The following is a 24,188-nucleotide window of genomic DNA, read 5'->3' as shown; positions in this document are numbered from 1 at the left end:
AGTGAGGTGATATCTCATTGTAGTTTTGATTTGCATTTCCCTGATAGTTAGTGATTTTGAACATCTTTTCACGTGTCTGTTGGCCATCTGTATATCTTCTTTGGAGAAATGTCTGTTCAGGTCTTTTGCCCATTTTTTAATTGGGTTGGTAGTTTTTTTGTTGTTGAGATGCATGAGTTCTTTATATATTTTGGAGATTAAGCCCTTATCAGATGTATGGTTTGCAAATATCTTCTCCCAATTGTTAGGTTGTCTTTTCATTTTGTTGATGGTTTCCTTTGCTGTGCAGAAGCATTCTAGTTTGATGTAGTCCCATTTGTTTATTTTTTCTATTGTTTCTCTTGCCCGGTCAGATGTGGTGTTTGAAAAGATGCTGCTAAGACCGATGTCGAAGAGCGTACTGCCTATGTTTTCTTCTAGAACTTTCACAGTTTCAGGTCTTACATTCAAGTCTTTAATCCATTTGGAGTTAATTTTTGTGTATGGTGTAAGGTAAGGGTCTACTTTCATTTTTTTGCATATGGCTATCCAGTTTTCCCAACACCATTTGTTGAAGAGACTTTCTTTTCCCCATTGTATGTTCTTGGCTCCTTTGTCAAAGATTAGCTGTCCATAGATGTGTGGGTTTATTTCTGGGCTTTCGATTCTATTCCATTGATCTGTGTGTCTGTTTTTGTGCCAGTACCATGCTGTTTTGGTTACTATAGCTTTGTAGTATATTTTGAAATCAGGGAGTGTGATACCTCCAGCTTTGTTCTTTTTTCTCAGGATTCCTTTAGCTATTCGGGGTCTTTTGTTGTTCCATATAAATTTTAGGATTCTTTGTTTTATTTCTGTGAAAAATGTTGCTGGAACTTTGATAGGGATTGCATTGAATCTATAGATGGCTTTAGGAAGTATGGACATCTTAACTATGTTAATTCTTCCAATCCAAGAGCACGGAATATCTTTCCATTTCTTTGTGTCTTCTTCAATTTCTTTCAGCAATGTTTTATAGTTTTCGGTGTATAGATCTTTCACCTCTTTGGTTAAGTTTATTCCTAGGTATTTTATTCTTTTTGTTACAATTGTAAATGGGATGGTATTCTTAATTTCTCTTTCTGCTACTTCGTTGTTAGTGTACAGAAATGCAACTGATTTTTGTATGTTGATTTTGTATCCTGCAACTTTACCATATTCGTTTATTACTTCTAAAAGTTTTCTGGTGTATTCTTTAGGGTTTTCTATATATAAAATCATGTCATCTGCAAATAGTGACAGTTTCACTTCTTCCTTTCCAATTTGGATCCCTTTTATTTCTTTCTCTTGCCTGATTGCTCTGGCTAGGACTTCCAGTACTATGTTAAATAGGAGTGGTGACAGTGGGCATCCTTGTCTGGTTCCTGTTCTTAGAGGGATAGCTTTCAGTTTTTCACCATTGAGGATGATATTAGCTATGGGTTTGTCATATATGGTCTTTATTATGTTGAGGTACTTTCCTTCTATACCCATTTTATTCAGAGTTTTTATCATAAATGCATGCTGGATCTTGTCAAATGCTTTCTCTGCATCTATTGAGATGATCATGTGATTTTTGTTCTTCATTTTATTAATGTGGTGTATTACGTTGATTGATTTGCGAATGTTAAACCATCCCTGCATACCTGGAATAAATCCCACTTGATCATGGTGTATAATCTTTTTAACGTATTGTTGTATGCGATTTGCTAGTATTTTGCTGAGGATTTTCGCATCGATGTTCATCAGTGATATTGGCCTGTAATTTTCTTTTTTTGTGTTGTCCTTGTCTGGTTTTGGTATCAGGATAATGTCAGCTTCGTAGAATGAGTTAGGGAGCTTCCCCCACTCCTCAATTTTTTAGAAGAGTTTGAGAAGGATAGGTATTAAGTCTTCTTTGAATGTTTGGTAGAATTCACCAGGGAAGCCGTCTGGTCCTGGACTTTTATTTTTAGGGAGGTTTTTGATTACTGTTTCGATCTCCTTACTGGTGATTGGTCTATTCAAATTCTCTACTTCTTCTTGATCCAGTTTTGGAAGGTTGTATGATTCTAAGAATTTATCCATTTCTTCCAGATTGTCGAATTGGTTGGCATATAGCTTTTCCTAGTATTCTCTTATAATCTTTTGTATTTCTGAGGTGTCTGTTGTAACCTCTCCTCTTTCATTTCTGATTTTACTTATTTGTGCCTTCTCTCTTTTTTTCTTGGTGAGTCTAGCTAAAGGTTTGTCAATTTTGTTGATCTTTTCAAAGAACCAGCTCTTGGTTTTATTAATTTTTCTATTGTTTTTTGGTCTCTATTTCATTTATTTCTGCTCTGATTTTTATTATTTCCCTTCTTCTACTGATTTTGGGCTTTGTTTGTTCTCCTTTTTCCAGTTCCTTTAGGTGCATTGTTAGATTGTTTATTTGAGATTTTTCTTGTTTGTTGAGATAGGCCTGTATTGCTATAAACTTCCCTCTTAGAACCGCTTTTGCTGTATCCCATAAATTCTGGCATGTCATATTTTCATTTTCATTTGTCTCCAGGTATTTTTTGATTTCTTCTTTGAATTCTTCGTTAACCCAATCGTTGTTCAGTAGCATTTTGTTTAATCTCCATGTATTTGTGGCTTTTCTGATTTTCTTCCTATAGTTGATTTCTAGTTTCATACTGTTCTGGTCAGAAAAGATGCTTGGTATTATTTCAATCTTCTTAAATTTATGGAGACTTGTTTTGTGGCCTAATATGTGATCAATCCTGGAGAATGTTCCATGTGCATTTGAAAAGAACGTGTATTCTTCGGTTTTTGGATGGAATGCTCTGTATATATCTACTAGGTCCATCTGTTGTAGTGTGTCGTTTAAGGCCAATGTTTCCTTATTGATCTTCTGTTTGGATGATCTATCCGTTGGTGTAAGTGGAGTGTTCAAGTCCCCTACTATTACTGTGTTACTGTCTATTTCTGTTTTTATGTCTGTTAATAATTGCTTTATATATTTAAGTGCACCTACATTGGGTGCGTAGATATTTACAAGTGTTATATCCTCTTGTTGGATTGTTCCCCTGATCATTATGTAATGCCCTTCTTCGTCTCGTTTTACAGATTTTGTTTTAAAGTCTATTTTGTCTGATATGAGTACTGCTACCCCAGCTTTCTTTTCATTGCCATTTGCGTGGAGTATCTTTTTCCATCCCTTCACTTTCAGTTTGTGAGTGTCTTTAGGTCTGAAGTGTGTCTCTTGTATGCAGCATATATATGGGTCTTGTTTTTTTATCCAGTCAGCCACCCTATGCCTTTTAATTGGAGCATTTAGTCCATTGACGTTTAAAGTAGCTATCGATAAGTATGTACTTACTGCCATTTTTTAACTTTTTTTTTTTCCCTCAGTGTTTTAGTAGTCCTTCTCTGTTCCTTACCTCTTCTATACAGAATTGATGGTCACTTTAGTTTGACCTCTGTCTGAAAGCTGTACTCTTTAACTACCCTCTCCCTCCTTTTATGTTTTTGATATCATATCCAACCTCTTTTTTGTGCATTTGTATCCATTACGTTCTAATCGTGGAAATAGATAATTTTTCCTATTTGTGGTCTTCTCTTTTCCCCTTAAATCAGTCCCTTTAACATTTCTTGTAACACTGGTTTCTTGGTGACAAACTCCTTTAATTTTTGCTTATCTGGGAAAATTTTGATCTCTCCTTCCATTTTGAACGATAACCTTGCTGGGTAGAGTATTCTTGGCTGTAAGTTTTTTCCTTTTAGCACTTTAAATATATCGTGCCATTCTCTTCTAGCCTGTAAGGTTTCTGCTGAGAAGTCAGCTGATAGCTTTATGGGGTTTCCTTTGTATGTAACTTGACATTCTCTTGCGGCTTTTAGGATTCTCTCTTTATCTTTAATTCTGGACATTTTGATTATGATGTGTCTTGGTGTGGGCCTCTTTGGGTTTATCTTGTTTGGGGCTCTCTGTGCCTCCTGTACCTGGATGTCTGTTTCCTTCCTTAGGCTAGGGAAGTTTTCATCTATTATTTCTTGAAATAGATTCTCTGCCCCCTTGTCTCGCTCTTCTCCTTCCGGGACACCTATAACACGGATGTTAGTGCACTTGATGTTTCCCAGAGGTCCCTTAGACTGTCCTCACTCTTTTTAATTCTTTTCTCTTTTACCTGTTCACCTTGGGTAATTTCTTCTAGTCTTTTGTCCAGCTCACAGATCCGTTCTTCTGTATCCTCTACTCTGCTTTTGAGTCCCTCTTAAATAAGCTTTCTGCTCCTTTCTCCCACTCTTCTCCTTCTGGGATACTCATTATCCTTATTTTTTTTTCTTAATTGAATCAGATATTTCTTGTAGAATTTCTTGACTTTTTTTAATCTTAGTTCTCTCTCCTCTTCCACCTGAATTTCTAGATTTCTATCTTCAATCTCACTAATTCTCTCGTCAATATTGTCTGCTCTATTTACAATGCTTTCTACTTTATTCTTTAGCTCATTTATTGAGTTCTTCAGCTCCAGAATTTCTGTTTTTTTTTTTTTTATAGAGTGTCAATCTCTTTGGTGAAGATCTCCTTTTGTTCAATAATATTATTCCTGAGCTCATTGAACTGTCTTTCTGAGTTCTCTTGTAGCTTGTTGAGTTTCTTCATGACACCTATTTTGAATTCCCTGTCAATTAGATCACACTCTTTTGTGACTTCAAGTTTGGTTTCTGGAGAATTGTCATTTTTTTTGTAATACCATGTTACTGTGGCTTTCCTGGTGCTTGACGAGTTGTTCCTCTGCTAGCTTCTTTGTGGTAGCAAACATCTTTCTTATTTGAGTAAGGCTTTGTTTTATTTGTTTCTGAGCTGTTTCTGGTTATATTTGAGAGTCTGAACTTTCCACCCTCCATTGCCTTTGCCAGAGGTTTCATCACTTCTCTTATTGTGCTACTTGTGCCTCCAAGGTTGCTGGTGTCTTGGTGCTTATGTTGTCACTGCAGTTCCAGTTGTCACCACCAGGATCACCAGGCTGGTGAGCATCTCTGCTGCTTTTGGGGTCACTTGGTCACGAGTTCCCCCACTGTGGTGGAGGGAGGGAGAGAATGAGGTGGCGATTGAGGTCATGGGGACCTCTGCCACATCTGGGTTTGTTGGGTCTGCAGGCATTGCTGCTGTGGGTAGGGGGACCGAATTTGCAGGTGTTGTTGCAATTGAGGAAGACTAGAGTCCTTGGCTTTGCTGTCACCATTACCGGGCTCTCTGGCATGTGCACCGACTGTGCTGCTGCTCTTGGGTTTTCTGGGAATGCTGGCACTGCTGCTGGTGGGGATGCTGGGTTCATAGGTGTCACCACCACTGCCAGGTGGGCCAGGGTTGTGGGCAACACCACCACCGTCACAGATGGAGGGGTACTTGTGTCATAGATGCCATTAAGTGTCTGGAGCCTCTGGTCTTGGGTGCTTGCATAATTACTGGAACCTTAGGTCACAGGCACTACCACCACTGCCAGGGGCCCAGGGTCTTGGATGCAGCCCCTGCTGCTCAAAGGGCCTATGTCAGAGGTGCTGCTGCCAGGGGAGTGGAAGTGGGCTGGAGGACAGGCACCGCTGTGTTTCCTGAAGCCTCAGGTCATGATTGCTAGCCACCACTGTTGGGAAAGGGGGAGGATCTGAGTCACAAGTGCTGCTGTGGCTCCTGGAGCCTCTGGTCTCAGGTGCCAGTGCACTTCCTGGAACCTCAAGTCACAGGCACCATCACTCCTGCCAGGGGTACCAGGGTCTTGGATGCAGCACCTACAGCTGGGAGGGCCAGGGTTGAAGCACCACCACCAAGGGATGGGGAGCTGGGTCACAGGTACTGTCTCAGTTCCTGGAGCTTCTAGTTGTGTGTGCCACAGTAGTTCCTGGCACCCCAAGGAGGGTGGGCTGCCTGGGTTCCCGGGGCCTCCATTTGCAGGAATTATTGCAGTTCCTGGAGCCTCTGGTCACAGGTGTGGCTGCAGTTCTTGGAGCCTCCAGTCTCAGGAATGGCTGCTGCTCCTCCCCTGGTTCCTCTGCCTCCACAAGGTCCAATTCACTCATATTCAAATGTATTGATGTATGGATCTCTCAGGTGTTCTGGTGTGCTGTGCAGAGAATCTTTTCTTGGTCTATAGGTGTCCTACTAGTTGTAACTTAGAAAGGAGAGACAAAGGAACAACTCACTCTGCCATGATGCCAACATCACCCTCTCATAACTCTTATAAGGTACTAATCTCATTCATGAGGGCTCCACCCTTCTGACATCATCTAATCCTAATTACCTCCCAAAGGATACACCTCTTAATACTATCACATTGGGTTTAACCATATGAATGTGGGGGCACATAAACATTCAGTCCATAACGCATATCTCATAGGATTTTTGTACATTTAAAGTGATAATCCATATAAATGGCTTAATGCAGTGCCTGGCACGTGGAAAGTGTTTAATAAGTGATAGATATTAATATCATTATCATCATCACTACTAAAATGGGGTGAAATATTTGAAAAAGAGAGAAAACTTGGCAAATGAGAAGTGAATCATGGATGATTCATCCAAGCTGAAGAGGCATGTATATAGGAAAACAAAAATGCTGAAAGATTGTTAAAATGGAAATAAATGGGGAACAAAGACAAGAAAATGATATATGGGCAATTTATAAGAGAATTTTAAAGCTAAGAAATTGTAATGTCTGCAATAAGAAACTTGGATCTTGTTCTCAGGGTCTATTCTTAGAGACTTGAGTAAATCCCTTTCCCTCTCCAAGACTTCAGTTTTCTCATGTGTAAAATAAGAAGAATAAACCAGATTTCTCTTCTGATCCTAAGATCTAACTTAAATTTGATGCAAGGTTGGATGGCAAAACAGTTGAGAATTTTGAGAAAGTGAGGAAAATATTTCAAACTGTTTACATAAATAAAAATATCTTTAAGCTAAAGATCATGTGAGGTGAAGCAAAATTGTTGACTGCATTTTGCTTGTTTATAGGAATAGTCAGATCAGTGATGAACTATGTAGCTGCAGGTGTCTCTGGAAGGGAAATATGTCTTCAACATATGTGTAAATATGGATGGAAAAAGATACCAAAGGAAAAGAAGGAAGTAGTTGTACATTATTTTTTTCAAATCAATTTGAAGGAATAAATTTTTTCCTCTGACTGTAAGCTTTTTTCAAGGACAGTTTTTTGCCCTTAGCTATATGACCAGCAACACTTAGAACAGTTCTTGGCACAAAAATGACACTTAGTAACTGATAATGATAAGCCAGAAATAAAGATTGGTGTCACCCAAGAATCCTCCTTCTCCTCCTACTTCTTATTTCCAGTTAGTTCTATCTGTTCCATCTCTTCATCCCTACTATTCCTTCTCTGAGATAATCTTTCATCATCTCTTGCAACAACCTCCACAGTAGTGTCTCTCAGGCACATATTTTCTCCAATCTGTCTTTCATAATAAGGTCAGAATTATCTTTTTGAAACCCATATCAAATTATGTCGTTTTTAAAATTGTTTTCAAAAGAAAGTCCAAATTTCTTATCATGATGTCTCAATCCATTGCAAAACGTTTTTTCAGCCTCACCTTAAAATTTTCCTCCTCCCCCTACTTCTTTCTCACACATCCTAGTTGCTGTCCATCTAGTCTTTTCTAGTGCCTAGAACACAGAGTAACCAAAGTAGATGCTCAGTTAATTTTCCTTGAAAGTAATTAACTTCAACTATATATCTATGTTGTAATGATCTCAAATTTTTGGCAAGCATTTCAGAGGTGGAATTCATGGGTGTGTCTCCATATTTTGTTATTATAAAGAGCCAACAATTTGCTAATAGAACACAAACATCTATTATTGCTTCATCTAAAAGGTTAAAATGGCTTTAAATCTGTTCTTTTTATGTTGATATTACTTTCAGAAATTTTATTTGAAATATCTATTTTAAAAGGCGAAATGACTGAATCATTTTTTGAGAATTAGGATACTTTCCTAGTACATTATTGACCACAATTTCTAGTTAAAGAGTTCTAGCCTAGTTGGTGAATGCCCTAGAAAATTAATTTATGATTATTCTTTACTTATAAACAAATACAATCTATGTCTTGAAAATGACAAACTAAAAAACATGAAAATATTGGCCATGGAAATATTGTTCAAATAAATCCAAAACAATTCATGAAGGAGAAATAAATATTTTCCCAAGAAACAAACACTCAAAAGAATCAAATCAAAGTTTCAGGTGTTTATTTGTGATCGATGTTTTCCTGACATCTACAAACAGTAATCATAGGGACTTGTTCTTGCAAAAAGGAAAGAGAAATGAGTTGAAAGCCTAAACTGTAAGTGTGCATTAAGTATTATTAACCCTCATTTCCTCACGTTCTAAATTTCACTATTTTAAATGAAGATTCTCTTGGTTTAACTTATCTAGAGCTGTTTCTCCTGGGTATTTTTTAAAGATTTTATTTATTCATTTTTTTCCCCCCAAAGCCCCAGTAGACAGTTGTATGTCATAGGTTCACATCCTTCTAGTTGCTGTACGTGGGACTCGGCCTCGCGTTGGACGGAGAAGTGGTGCCTTGGGGCGTGCCCGGTATCCGAACCCGGGCCGCCAGCATCAGAGCGCGCGCACTTAACCGCTAAGCCACGGAGCCGGCCCTCCTGGGTATTTTTTAAATTGCGAATTGAGGTAACTACAAGGAAACTTATAAATGGTGACAACTGGGAAAATTATTTTATGAAGCCAAGTCTAACCCCAAAGGATCTTGACACAAAGGTGACTTTTCATCTTTTTTAAATGTTAACTGAAGCAAATATTGATTGCTTCATGTTTGGGATTTTACTGTCAACTTTATAAGAAAAAATGAGCACTTGGTGATGGGTCAGCTAACTATAAGGCAACACATCATTATATAAAATTCATGCAAATTTAAATAGTAAATCTAATTTGTAAAGACTGAACAGTCATATTTTTGTTAAGATTTGAACTACATCAGGAGGGACGTCAAGGTTTTTAAATAGGTATCGAATTAGTCTTATAATATAGTCATGTTGTGTTGTCCTTTAGAAATCTAAAATGTAGCTTGAAAATTTTTCTTTAACAAGTCTACTTAGAGACTGCAACCCAATTTGGAAGGAGAGCACAAAATAAAAAACTCTAAAAATGTGACTCGTGCTATGGTACCCATGAATATCTGAAAGAGTACACTCCGATTGTCCGTAACTTGTTTGATGCTAAAAATACTTTCTTCCTTTTTTCTGCAGGGCATGTTTATCAGCATTATAAGACTTCTTTCCATTTTGTAACTTAACTAAAGGGAAACAATTCTAAATAATTTTCAAACTATTCATCATGTTTCCTACATGTGAGTTATATAAAGTAAATGCATGTGTAGGTATTGCTATTTGTCCTCAATGCATTTTTTTCTGTTCCATTTTGTCTGTCCAGACTTCCAGCAATAAAATATCCCATGTGTTTTTGTCATTTATATCTAATATAAAGTATCCCTTTGCAGGCAGGTGTAAAGTAATAACTTTAAAATCAAGTTCAATATGTTTGTTTCTCTGGAGGTACAGAGGGCACTGTTACCATGAACTCAGGGATTGGTAGGCAGGCTTACAATGACCTATATTCTTTAATATATAGTAACTAAAGTCCAGTTAATTTGAGTTTAATCCCAAGGATAACAAAAAATGAATGACTAGTAATAAATCAATGGCAGACAATTTTGGGGTAGCAATAGAAATATTTCCTTGGTGTTATCATTCTACATGCAAACAATCTACCAAGATAAAAATCCATCTGTGACAAATTAGACCAACTCTAAGTGTGACAGAACATTTTTTCCCTCCCTACTCTCTGCCCCCAAATCACTTCCTAAAAAGTGTATCCACCTCCCATCTTGGCTCTAGCATATACCAACTAGGATAATAGGAGTGATATTTTCATAATGCAACCAAAAATGAATAAAAATACAGATTTAAAAAAAACTCACTCAGGACTTATGCTAAGTAGCGGCCCATCATGTAGCTTGTAGCAGCTATTCTTCAACAATAGCCTCCCAATGAAACATGAAACACAGCGCCTAATATTCATGAGCTCATATAAGCCCCTCTACCATTGAAACTTTGCTGGCTATGTGTAACCAATAAAATGTAATAGAAGCAATGTTGAGTAACCTCTGAGGTTAAGTCATAATAAACCTTGTAGCTTCTGTCTTGATCTCTTGGAACATACTCCCTGGGAGAAGTCAGCCACCGTGTAAGGACTCTGAATAATTTGACAACTTCACACAGTAACAAAGCTCAAACTAACCATGAGAAGAGGTCATGTAGGGAGAAAATGAGATACCCAGCCAATTCTCAACTCTTCTAGACATCTCAACTAAGATGTTAGCCATGTGAATGAAGAAGCCATCTGGACATGTAGCTCAGTCCAACCTTCTGATGTTTCCAGCCCCAGTTAACATCTTACTGTAACTGCATGAGAGACTGCAAACAAGAATCACCCAGCTGAACCCAATAAACACAAGAAATGTGAAATATAATAAGGAATTGCTATTTTAAGCCATTAATTTTTGTGGTAGTATTTTATGCAGCAATACATAACTGAAACATTTATTCTTGGCCTTGAAGCTGAAGCCATAAAAGCAGTTTTCATTCATCTCTTTCCTTCACCATGATATCTTAAGATTTTTAAGCAGTAAAAAGTAAAACAAGACATAACTAAAATATTAGAAATCTTAACAGGGGCAAAGGAGCAATAAGGAGGGACTTAAGGGAGTTAGAACAGAGGGAACAGAGGGGCATGATGGCATCCACAGGGAAGAGGCATCAAGAGAAGAGAACTCCTCAAACGGTGACTTCCTAACAGATTAAGATAGGAACACCCATATAATCAGCTTCTAGAATTTAGAAAGAAGGCCAAACAAGCTGTTTAAGAAGTGAGTGAGACTACAGTTGTGCATTATTTAATGACAGGAATACATTCTGAGAAATGTCGTTAGGCAATTTCACTGTTGTGCAAACATCATAGTGTGTGCTGAAGGGAAACAAAATTTGCCACTCCAAAATGTTTTTCTTTAACATGAGGATTATTTTAGGCTGATTATTTTTTAAAAACAAAGGACGCAAAGTGTTTTTTGTTACCTTCCCCTTATAACTGCCTAAAAGAATTCAGATAAAAAAACCTGTCTCAGGAAGCAAGCTACTACCTTAGCATAGCATGAACTAGGTGGTAGACAGGGAGGAACCTAGAAAAGCCTGTTTGTTGGGCTCCTCTCTGTGTTCTTCTGTTTCTGTGGGGCCAAAGAAACACTTGGTTTCCAAACATTTGTTCCTTTTCACCTCCTGTGGCTTACCTCCGTTCTCTTTGAAGTCCCTGACTCTCCCTACCCCTAACATCGTTTTTTGTCTTTAGCTGAGGATGGTGCTTAAGGTGAAGGCTTCAGCCATTTTGGCAAGTTACTTGGTTTTCCTGGGTTTCTCCTATGTATACATGTTATTAAACTTTTGTTTGTTTTTCTCCTGTTACTCTGTCTCATGTCAATTTAATTCTTAGACCAGGCAAAAGAACCTAGAAGGGTAGAGAAAAATATTTTCCTCCCCTACAGTGCTTACACAAACACAAATGGTATAGCCTACTGCACACTTAGGCTATATGGTACTAACCTTAACTGACCACCATCATATATGTGGTCTGTCATTGACTAAAATGTTGTTACGCAATGCGTGACTGTACTCTGGAATTTCTCACTCCAGCTTGGCTTTGTATTGGTTGCAAGAAACGACTTGGGATTAAAGAAAAGAACTATTGTAATCATATGTGGAATTCCATGTATGATCAAAAATCAGATTATGTTTTAAGTAAGGAACAACATTGTCCATTTTTTCCTGATATTAATAGCAGAGTAAAGCAGTTAGGCCAAAAGTCAAAGAACATTTCTGTTATAATAAGAAGTGCATCCCTTGTACCCATTTACACTGTCTCTACACTCCTGGTAAAGCAGCCCTAAAATAAATACATACTAAGAATTAAACAATAGATAAAATATAAACATTTAAAATTTTAAAGCAGTTTTATATCTACCTTTAGGAAAAGTAGTTTCAAGTAGAGACTGAATTGCACATATCTTGGGTCCTTTTGGTTTTTGGTGTTTGTTTATATTGCTTCTCAAAAGGTATGTGAGTTTTTGTTGCTGTTGTCATTTTTACTTAAAAAAGAAGGAAAGCACAATACATAAGTGCTCTGTGAGACAATTGAGTGTATCTTTTAAGGTTAAAGGGTTTTTTTCAATAAGAAGAAAAAATACTCCTGTTTTTTTCCAAAACATTTAGATAGGCAATAAATCACAAAAAATGAATGCTTAGTGGAAAACAAGATGTTTCCAAAAACAAGATTACCATGTACAAAACTGATTTTAAATGAATAATATTTTTTAATTCTATTTTTGGAAAAAGTGAAAAAATAAAAACCCATGATTTGACTTCTGCATCTGAATAAGATGTTTACAGTGGCAGGCCAATACTCCTATTGCAAGAACTAGAAAAAACCTGACAAATTACCAAAAAAAATTTATTTTTAAAGGAATCAGAGACGTGGAAGCAAGGATGAGTAAATGAACCAAAAAAATCTAAGTAAAGAGAGAATCTTTCTAAGATGAGTTGATGAGCTTCAGCTATTATTTCTCTGAGGGGCATATGCCCATTTTGTGTGCTAGCAATGTATCAGACTTTTCAAGATTTCAAACTTCCCCAGGCAGAGTGCCCCTGTTGGGAGGAAAATTAACAAAGCTTTCAGTGGTTGTTTGCAGGTGGCTTGGATGACTAATTGGATGATTAAGGAAACTGAAACACATGAGCAGGTTTCAATGGGAGACATTTGCTTAATTCTGGTGCAGTGCAGGAGGCTGAGAAACTAAGCAGAAAGTATCTAAAAGGCAGGGAGAAATCTTCCCAATTTTGCTGGGTTCAGAAAACACTTTCCCTAAGTACATTGCCACTCTCTTCCTCAAGACATTTGCAAGATTTTGAAGCAATCAGGGGTAGTGGGCAGGGAAACTAAGCTAAAATATCTAAAGGGCATAACTAGAATCTCTAAAGGACCCAGGAGACAGAGACCCACCAAAATCCTAGTTGGAAACCCAGACAGGCCATGCTTATGACCAGGGAAAAACAAGAAGTAGACTGAATCTCACAAACGGAAGCCTAGCGTTAACCAGCTCAATTTTGTATTGAAGTTATGAGTAGCTCACTTTATCAGCCTAATAGAGAAAAGGGAGAATCCTCTCTGGTGAAAAACAAAATCATCTGGAGCCTCTATAGCTCTGTATACATAATACCCAGTATATGAATTTAAAAAATGACAGAAATACAAAGAGGCAGAAAAATATTGCAGATAATTGATAGAAAAGGCAAATGAGATGTAGATGCTTACATGATTCAGATACTGGAGTTAGAAGAAAAGGAACTTAAAATAACTATAATTAATATGTAAAGAAAAAATTATTTAAATGATTGACAAGGTAGATGAAAAGACAGAAAATTTCAACAGAGATTTTGAATATAAAAGTAAGGATCAAAAGTATATTCTGGACCTGAAACATGTAACATATGTAATTAGGAATTCAGTGTATGGGTTTAATTCAGATTGGACAACACAACTTGGGATTAACGAATTTAAACATGGGTAAATAGAAAATACCCAAACAGTAGCATGAAGAGTATAAGTAATGGGGGAAAAACAGAACAAAACATAATAGCTAAGTGGGACATGGAATAACATATATATAATTAAAATTCTAGAAAGAAAGGAAAGAAAGTTAAAGAGATAATGGCCAGTAGCTTTCCAAAACCAATGAAAGATATCATCACACAGATTCAAGAAGCTCAGTAAAATCCAAGGAAGACAAACACAAAATTAACCATACTTAGGCAAATCATAGTAAAACTTCTTTGAAAACCAAAGACCAAAAAACTTTAAAGCTTGGTAGTAAACATAAAAATACAAATTACTAGCCAGATAGCAATAATAAGCCTGAGAGATGACTTCACAATAAAAATTATAGAAGGCAGAAGGTAAAAACAAAATTGACACATTTAAAGAGTTGAAAGAAAATAGCTGGTAACCTAGAATACTTTACCCAATAAAAATACTCATCAAGAAACAATAGAGGGTCATTCCAATATAAAAATATTAAAATTTGCAGTTTTTAAACCAAGTTACATCACTCCAAAATATGTCAAACAAAAAGTAAAAGAATTAAAAGGAGAAATAGATTATGATTTAAGTTTCCATCTAAAGAAACTAGAAAAACAAGAGCAAAACAAACTTAAGAAACATAGCAGAAGAGAAATAATACAGATAAGAGTAGAAAATTATGTAGGAAAGAAAAGTAAAATAGAGAATATCTACAAATAAATTAGTTAGTTCTCTGAAAAGATTAATAAAATTGATGACCTAGTGTCACAGATCAAGAAAAAAAGAGATAACAAATATCTTCTATTTCAGAAATTCAGAAAAAATGAATGCAATTACAGATTCTTTAGACATCAGAAAGATAAGAGATTATGAACATCATTATGCTAATAAGCATATCAATTTGGATGAAATAAATTTCTCAAATTTACAACCTACAAAAGCTAATACAAGAAGAAAAAAATATGAATAGTCAAATATTTATCAAAGAAGTTTAAAATTTTTGTTAGAAAATATTCCCACAGAGAATATCCCAGACCCAGATGACTTTGCTGGTGAATATTTCTAAATATTTAATGAAGAAATAACACTAATACAGTAAAACTCTTCCAGAATATAGGAAAGAATGCAATGCTTCATAAAATTTATTTAATGGGGGAAGCATAATCTTGATTCCAAAACCTGACAAGGACATTATAAGGAAGAAAACTTTTAAACCAATCTGTATTATGTAAATAAATGCAAAAATCCTTAACAAAAATACTAGCAAATTAAATTTAGTGATATATAAGAAAGATAATGCATTACAACCAAATAGAGTTTATCACAAATGATCAAGGCTGGTTTGATATTTAATAATCAGTTAATTTATCACATGTTCAAAAAATAGGAGAAAATTGTATGATCATATAAATAAGAACCAAAAAAAGTATGATCATCTCAATAGGTTAAAAAAACAAAAGCATTTAGGGGAGGCGGCTCAAGATGATGGCATAGGAAGATCCTGAACATACCTCCTTCCATAGACACAACAAATATATAGCTGCATATGAAATAATTACCTCTGAAAAGATCCTGAAAACCAGCTGAATACTTGCTCCACAATAGAGGATAAAAAAGTCACATGGAGACAGATAGAAGAGACAGAGAGATGATCTTGCCAAAAACTCCACCTCTGGTGTGGCGACCCACAATTGGGAGGCATCTCAAAATAATAATAATAATAATAATAAATGGAACTTCTCCCTGAGGAGCAAGGGGTTTGTATCCCACACCAGGCACCCCAACCCTTGGGTGCTGTACCAGAGAGATGAGCCACTAAAACGTTTGGCTTTGAAAACCAGTGGGGCTTACATTCAGGAGAAACATAGGGCTGTAGGGAACAAAGATTCCATTCATTAAGGACTCACATGCAGACCCACTTGCCCCAGGACCAAGCACACAAAAGCAGAAGTTTAAAAACAGCCTAGACTATATGTGAAGGACATTCACTTGCTAACCTTAAAGCATCTGCCAGAGTGGCAAAAGTCAGTTGGAACTCTCTCTGTGGACAGAACACTGGGAGATGCCATTTTTATGGGCTCCCCTTAACTTGCTGGTGCCAGTGCTGTCAGGCACATTTTTGCACTCTCACCCTAACCCACTAACAGCTGCAAGTGAACAGCCCCACACTCCCCAGGCCATGTGGCATCACCAGACAAGGTAGGTGACCAGTCCCACACCCCCACAATGTTCATGCAGCCCCAATAAATGTGGTGGACCAGTAGCCTTGCACCCCAGCACCCTTTGCACAACCCCAACAGAGCACACAGGCACATGCAGCTCCACACAGGGGATGCCCCTTGAGCATCAGGCTCAGTTCTCTAAGGTAGATGGTATTTCTGGACCCCACAGGTTTGAAACAATTGAGAGATTGTTAAAGAGACAGCCAAGAAGTAGGGAAAGGTTAAATGATTAGATTCATCTCCTACACAGGGCCACTCCTTCAAGAGAGGGAGAGAGAGCTGTTTCACATAATACTCAGAAACAAATACAAAGAGTCAAGCATAATGAGGAATCAAAGAAACATGTTCCAAAGGAATAAACAAGATAAAATCCCAGAAAAAAACCTTAATGAAGCAAAAATAAGTAATTTACCTGATAAAAAGTTCAAAGTAATGGTCATAAAAGATGCTCACCAAACTCAGGAGAATAATGGATGAACACACAAGAACTTCAACAAAGAGAGAGAAAATAAAAGAAAGTACCAGTCAGAACTCACAGTGCTGAAGAATACAATAACTAAAATGAAAAATACACTAGAGGGAATCAACAGCAGACTAGATGATACAGAAGAATGGATTAGTGACCTGAAACACAGGGTAATGAAAAACACCCAAACAGAACAGCAAAAAGAAAAAAGAATTAAAAAATAATAAGGCTAGCTTAAGGGACCTGTTGGCAAACATCAAGCATACTAACATTAGCATGGTGGGGATCCCAGAAGGAGAAGGGAGAAAAAAAGGGGCAGAAAACTCATTTGAAGAAATAATGGCTGAAAACTTCCCTGTCCTGAGGAAGAGAGACATCCAGGTCCAGGGAGCACAAACAAACCCAAACAAGACAGATCCAAAGAGATCCAAACTAAGATACATTATAATTAAAATGTCAAAAGTTAAAGGAAGAGAATTTTAAAAGCAGCAAGAAAAAACAACTAGCTACATACAAGGGAACCCTCAAAAACTGTCAGCTGATTTTTCAACAGAAACTTTGCAGGCCAGAAGGGAGTCGCATGATATATTCGATGTGCTGAAAGGAAACATGTTCCAACCAAGAATACTCTACTGGCAAGGTTATCATTCAGAATTGAAGGAGAGAAAAAGAGTTTCTCAGGCAAGCAAAAGCTAAAGAAGTTCATCACCACTAAACCAGACTTAAAAGAAATGTTAAAGGGACTTCTTTAAGCTGAAAAGAAAAGGCCATAACTAGAAATAGGAAAATACATGAGAAGGAAAATCTCATTGGTAAAGGCAAATATATCGTAAAAGTAGTGAATCAACCATTTATAAAACTAATATGAAGGTTAAAAAACAAAAGTAGTAAAATCAACTATAACTACAATAATTAGTTAGGGGATACACAAAATAAAAAGATGCAAAATATGACATCAAGAGCATAAAACATGGAAGGGAGAGTGAAAATGTAGTACTTTTAGAATGTGTTCAAGCTTAAGTGACTATCAACTTAAAATACACTGCTATATATTTAGCTGTTATATATGAACTTCATGGTATCCATGAAACAAAAACCTGTAATAGACAGATAAAAAATGGGAAAGGAATCTAAACATAACACTAAAAAAAGTCATCAAACCACAAGATAAGAGAGCAAGAGAAGAAAAAATAGAGAACTATAAATACAACCAGAAAAAAATTAATAAAATGGCAATAAGTACATACCTATCTATAATTATTTTAAATGTAAATGGACAAAATTTGCCAATCAAAAGATGTAGGGTGGCTGAGTGAATGAAAAAACAAAACCCATCTAGATGCTGCCTCTGAAGAGATTCACTTCAGATCTAAAGACAAATACAGACTGAAAGTGGAGGGATGGAAAAAGATATTCCATGCAAATGGAAATGAAAATGAAGCTGAGGTAGTGATACTTATATCAGACAAAATAGATTTTAAGGCAAAAACTGTAACAAAAGATGAAGAAGGACATTATATAATGATAAAGGGGTCAGTCCAATAAGAGGATATAACATTTGTAAATATTTATGCACCCAATATAGAAGCACCTAAATATATAATCAAATATTAACAGATACAAAAGGAGAAATTTACAGCAATACAATAATTGTAGGAGACTTTAATACATACTTACATCAAAGGATAGATGATTTAGACAGAAAATCAATAAAGAAACATTGGCTTTAAATAATACCTTAAACTAGATGAACTTAATAGACATACACAGAACATTCCATCCAAAAGCAGCAGAATACACATTCTTCTCAAGCGCACCTGGAACATTCTCCACGATAGATCACATTAGGCCACAAAACAAGTCTCAATAAATTTAAGAAGATTGAAATCATATCAAGCATCTTTTATGACCAAAATGCCATGAAACTAGAAATCAATTACAAGAAGAAAACTGGAAGAAATACAAACACATGAAGACTAAACAACATGCTACTAAACAGCCAATGAGTTAACAAACAAATCAAAGAGGAAATAAAAAGATACCTTGAGACAAATGAAAATGGAAACACAACCTCCCAAAACATATGGGGTGCTGCAAAAGCAGTTTTAAAAGGGAAGTTCATAGTGATATAGGCCTACCTCAAGAAACAAGGAAAATCTCAATCTAACTTTACACCTAAAGGTACTAGAAAAAGAACAAATGAAGCCCAAAGTTAGTAGATTGAAGGAAATAATAAAGATCAGAGCATAAATAAATGAAGTAGAGACTAAAAAGAATAGAAAAGATCAATGAAACTATGAGCTGATTCTTTGAAAAGATAAAATTAACAAACCTTTAGCCAGAATCATCAAAAGAAAAACAAAAAAAGACAGAGTTTCCAAATAAAAAAAAATCAGAAATGAAAGAGAAGTTACAACTGATACCACAGAAATATAAAAGATCATAAGAGACTACTATGACCAGTTATATGCCAACAAATTGGATAAACTAGAAGAAATGGATAAATTCCTAGAAACACATAACCTTCCAAGACTGAATCATGAAGAAATAGAAAATCTGAATAGACTGATTACTAGCAATGAGATTGAAACAGTCAATGAAAAATTCCCAACAAACAAAAGCGCAGGATAAGATGGCTTCACTGGTGAATTCTACCAAATTTTCAAAGAAGATTTAATACCTATTCTTCTCAAACTATTCCAAAAAATTTAAGATAAAGGAACACTTGCAACCTCATTTTATGAGGCCAGCATTACTCTGATAACAAAATCAAAGACACCACAAAAAAAGAAACCTACGGGTCAATATCCCTGATAAACATAGATGCAAAAAATCCTCAACAAATATTAGCAAACTGAATTCAGTGATACATGTACTCTGAAAACTGCAAGACACTGATGAAAGAAATTGAAGGTGACACAAATAAATGGAAAGATATATCATGCTCATAGATTGGAAGAATTAATATTGTTAAATGTCATACCACCCAAAGCAATCTACATATTCAATGTAATCTCTATCAAAATACCAATGGCATTTTTCATAGAACTAGAACAAATAATCCTAAAATTTTTATGGAACCACAACATATCCTGAATAGTCAAAGCAAGCTTGAGAAAGAGGAATGAAGCTGGAGGTATCACACTCCCTGGTTTTAAACTATACTACAAAGCTATGGTAATCAAAAGAGTGTGGTACTGACACAAAAACAGACACGTAGATCAAAGAACAGAATAGAGAGCCCAGAAATAAACCCGTGGGTATATGGTCAATTGATTGATGACAAAGGAGGCAAAAGTATTCAATGGGGAAAAGACTGTCTCTCCAAAAGGCGGTGTTGGGAAAACTAGACAGCTACATGCAAAAGAATGAAACTGGACCACTATCTTACACCATATACAAAAATTAACTCTAAATGGATTAAAGACTTGAGTTGAAGACCTGAAACCATAAAATTCCTAGAAGAAAACATAGACATCCTTGACATTAGTCCTAGTGATATTTTTGTGTATATGACTTCACAGGCAAGGGCATCAAAAGCAAAAAAAACCAACAACAAAACCACAAATGGGACTACATCAAACTAAAAAGCTTTTGCACAATGAAGGAAAGCGTCAACAAAACAAAAGACAACCTACTGAATAGGATAAGATATTTGCAAATCATGTATCTGATAAGGGGTTAATATCCAAAATATATAAAGAACTTGTACAACTTAATATCAAAAAAACAAACAGTCTGATTGAAAAATGGGCAGAGGACCTGAATAGACATTTTTCCAAAGAAGACATAGAGATGGCCAAAATGCACATGAAAACATGCTCAACATCACTAATCATCAGGGAAATGCAAATCAAAACCACAATGAGATGTCACCTCACGCCTGTCAGAATGGCTGTTATCAAAAAGACAAGAAATAGCAAGTGTTGGTGAGAATGTGGAGAGAAGGGAACCCTTGTGCACTGTTGGTGGGAATGGTGCAGTCACAATGGAAAATAGTACAGAGGTTCCTCAAAACATTAAAAATGGAACTACCATACAATCCAGCAATTCCTCTTCTGGGTAATTATCCAGAGAAAATAAAACCACTAACTTGAAAAGATATATGCACCCCTATGTTCATTGCAGCCCTGTTTACAATAGCCAAGATATGGAAGCAACCTAAGTGGCCATCGACAGATGAATGGATAAAGAAGATGTGGTATATATACATAATGGAATATATATATGTGGTATATATGTAATGGAATATTACTCAGCCATGAAAAAGAATAAAATCTTGCCATTTGTGACAACATGAATAGACCTTGAGGGCATTATGCTAAGTGAAATAAGTCAGACAAAGACAAATACTGTACAATTTCACTTATATTCGGTATCTAATAAACAAAATAAATGAACAAACAAAACAAAACAAAATCAGACTCATAGATACAGTAAAAGGACTGGTACTTGTCAGAGGGGTGGGGGTGGGGGGTTGGGCAAAATAGGTCAAGAGGATCAAGAGGTACAAACTTCCAGTTATAAAATAAATGTCATGGGAATGTAATATACATCATGGAAAACATAGGCAATAATATTTTGTTAACATTGTAGGGTGACAGATGGTAACTAGACTATAGTGGTGGTTATTTTGTAATGTATATAAATGTCAAATCACTATGCTGTATACCTGAAACTAATATAATATTTTATGTCAATTGTATTTCGAAAAATAAAAACATTTGGTAATTTCAATACCAATTCATGATTATATTTTTTATAACTCTCAGCAAACGTCAAATTCAATATAATTTATTCTGATAAGAACATCAATAGAAATCTATAGCAAATATTATGTTCAATGGGGAAATGTTGAAAACCTATCCCTGAGATCAGAAACATAATGTAGATAGAAACATAATGTAGGGGAAACAGAAGGAGAAGTGTACATGATGGGGTTTGGAGAGGGAGAACTTGTAAAACTCAAGATATGTGTCCTTCCTTTTCCACTTTCCTATACTCTTCTTGTCATACATCACACATTTTCTCTGTCCATAATTAGTTGCCACTTTCTCCAGAGGGTCACTTATCCAAGCTTTATAAACTCAAATGCATTCAGAAGCTATATAATATTACAAACCAGAAATAAATCTAAACTAGCTCTGCCTCAGTATCTAAGAGATAATAGGTAGCAAGTGAGACTGGTAAATAGAACCAATGCCCCTTTTAAAAAGAGCAGGCTCTTCGTAGCTCCAGTCAATTGTTGATGAGGGAATGCAGATCAGCTTATGATATTATTTTAAAATCTAGAAACCTGGATTTTTATTTGAAATGTTAGTAAATAATTCTAACATTCTAAAACACAATATAAACCAAATTTAATACATATTTAGGACAGATTTGGTCCATCAGACTCCAGTTTGTGACCTCTGCTTTAGAAGATAGAGTAGTGACAACATTTAACCACAGTTGGAAAACCCAGACTAGATAAGAAAGTAGCAGCCAACTTAGAATGCAGCAGGCATTTTATCAAATATCCACTGAATGTACGCAGTTTTAGTAGGATATGCTTTCAATTTTTTAGCAGCATTCCTCAACATTGGCTGCACACTAGAATCACCTGGTGAACTTTTAGAAGTATAAATGCCCTAATCCCAAATACTCTGTTTTAATTAGTCTGGAGCGTGTCTTGAGCATAAGAATATTTTCAAGGCCCCCGGGGATTTCTTGTGCAGCCAGGATTGAGGACCACTGTGCTAGAAAAAGTAATATATTTGTAATGAGGTATCTTCATAGGATATATTTTCTACTCCAAATTTTTATTATACATTTTTCAAAAAATTATAAATAGCTTTCATCAAAAACACAAAAGTCACTTCATATTGCCGTTGAGAAAGGAAAGCACATAGGCAGATGATAGAGACTACAAATACCTACATATTTTGCAATACTATTGTGGTTATTCAAGAAAATTTGAAAACATAATTCTCCTCAGGCGTTTGGCTACTTAACTGGTACCAGATATATCATAAGCATGATTAAAAATCTTATTTAACTTTAGAGAGGATTTATGAATCTTGAAGCCTCAAATATTTTCAACCAGCCTAATGTCTCTTATATGTGTCGATGATAATATATTTGACTTCAGTGAGAATCAGATGCCAAAATATTAATTCAATCATGGGTCCTTTCTTCCATTTTATTAAAACAGTTTTATCTCAAATTGTATTTTTAATTCACAAGGCTGATTCTTTCAAAGTCACTTGATGCATAAGAGCACAGGTAATCACTACAGTATAACTTATTATTTTTTTCTTTTTTTAAATTTTTTATTGATGTTTTAATAATTTTTAACATTGTGAAATTTTGGGTTGTACATTTTTGTTTGTCCATCACCATATATATGACTCCCTTCAGCCCTTGTGCCCACCCCCCACCCCCATTGCCCCTGGTAACCACAATACAGTTTTCTCTGTCCATGTGTTGGTTTATATTCCACATATGAGTGAGATCATACAGTGTTTGTTTTTCTCTTTCTGGCTTATTTCACTTAACATAATACGCTCCAGGCCCATCCATGTTGTTGCAAATGGGACGATTTTGTCTTTTTTTATGGCTGAGTAGTATTCCATTGTATATATATACCACATTTTCTTAATCCAATCGTCAGTCGAGGGACACTTAGGTTGCTTCCACTTCTTGGCTATGGTGAATAATGCTGCAATGAACATAGGGGTGCATAAGCCTCTTTGGATTGTTGATTTCAGGTGCGTTGGATAGATTCCCAGTAGTGGGATGGCTGGGTCATAGGGCATCTCTATTTTTAATACTTTGAGGAATCTCCATACTGTTTTCCATAGAGGTTGAACCAGTTTGCATTCCCACCAGCTGTGTATGAGGGTACCTGTTTGTCCACATCCTCTCCAACACTTGTTGTTTTTTGTCTTGGTGATTATGGCCATTCTAACGGGTGTGAGGTGATATCTTAGTGTTGTTTTGATTTGCATTTCCCTGATGACAAGTGATGTTGAACATCTTGTCATGTGCCTATTGGCCATCTGTATATCTTCTTTGGAGAAAGTCTGTTCATCTCCTCTGCCCATTTTTTGATCGGGTTGTTTGTTTTTTTGTTGTTCAGTTGTGTGAGTTCTTTATATATTATGGAGATCAACACCTTGTCAGATGTATGTTTGGCAAATATTCTCTCCCAGCTGATGGTTTGTCTGCTCATCTTGATTTTGGTTTCGTTTGTCTTAATAAAAGCTCTTTAATCTGATAAAGTCCCACCTGTTTATTTTTTCTTTAGTTTCCCTAGTGTGGGAAGGCATGTCATCCGAAAAGATTCCTTTAAAACCAATGTCAAATAGTGTGTTGCCTATATTTTCTTCTATGAGTTTTATAGTTTCAGGTCTCACCTTCAGGTCTTTGATCCATTTTGAGTTAATTTTTGTGAATGGCATAGCACATGGTCCACTTTCATTCTTTTGCATGTGGCTGTCCAGTTTTCCCAACACCATTTATTGAAGAGACTTTCCTTTCTCCATTGCATGTTCTTAGCACCTTTGTCGAAAATTAGCTGTCCGTATATGTTTGGTTTTATTTCTGGGCTTTCAATTCTGTTCCATTGATCTGTGTGTCTGTTTTTGTACCAGTACCATGCTGTTTTGATTACTATTGCTTTGTAGTATGTTTTGAAGTCAGGGATTGTGATGCCTCCTGCTTTGTTCTTTTTTCTTAGGATTGCTTTAGTTATTCGGTGTCTTTTGTTGCCCCATATAAATTTTAGTATTCTTTTTTCTATTTCTGTGAAGAATGTCATTGGGATTCTGATTGGGATTGCATTGAATCTGT

This window comes from Ceratotherium simum, chromosome X (genome assembly GCF_057802395.1).
Source record: "Ceratotherium simum simum isolate JZ-2026a chromosome X, ASM5780239v1, whole genome shotgun sequence".
Classification (NCBI taxonomy): Eukaryota; Metazoa; Chordata; class Mammalia; order Perissodactyla; family Rhinocerotidae; genus Ceratotherium; species Ceratotherium simum.
This window is presented reverse-complemented; position numbering follows the sequence as displayed.